The sequence below is a fragment of the Bison bison genome, unplaced genomic scaffold (assembly GCF_000754665.1).
Source record: "Bison bison bison isolate TAMUID 2011002044 unplaced genomic scaffold, Bison_UMD1.0 scf7180017864456, whole genome shotgun sequence".
NCBI lineage: Eukaryota > Metazoa > Chordata > Mammalia > Artiodactyla > Bovidae > Bison > Bison bison.
In genome coordinates this window covers 415,458-415,923 of record NW_011495018.1, presented here as the reverse complement: position 1 = coordinate 415,923, position 466 = coordinate 415,458, and the positions used below count along the sequence as shown (strand labels likewise).

Here is a 466-nt window from a genome sequence, read left to right as displayed (position 1 = left end):
GCGGGGCCCAGGGCGCCACCCACCCTCTCCAAGCAGCTCTGGAGTCAGAGGGCAGGTGGCAGCTCCCTCCTGGTTCTCTGCTGTGGGCCTGAGACCAGTCAGTGCCTCCAGGCCCAGCGTGGGGCCTCTCCAGTGGCCCAGTCTCCACATGGCCCCCGCCTATCTGTGCTCCTGCGGTTCCCCGAACCTCGGTCTGTGCCTCTGAAGGAGTAGGTCCCTTGCAGCCCATTTCCTGAGAGGAGACAGAGACCCCTGAGAGGTGTCACAGAGAGGTGACAGAGGCGCCTGCAGTCGCAGAGTCACAGCTTCCTGTGGGCAGCGGCTTGGGGCTTGGGGTGGGCAGCCCCACAGGTGAGGAGGGCTCTGTGCAGGTGCAAAGAGGGCACCTGGCCCTCCCAGGAGGCATGGGAGGCGGTGCGAGGATAGCCAGCCTCTCACTGGGCCTGGGAATGAGCAGGCCGGTGCC

General features: G+C 66.5%; 1 protein-coding gene across 2 annotated transcripts in view; it reads left to right on the top strand.

Moving 5' to 3' along the window:
- LRRC27 (leucine rich repeat containing 27) overlaps nt 1-466 on the top strand; it is a 24,907-nt gene that overhangs the window by 16,280 nt on the left and 8,161 nt on the right. The window lies entirely within an intron of this gene.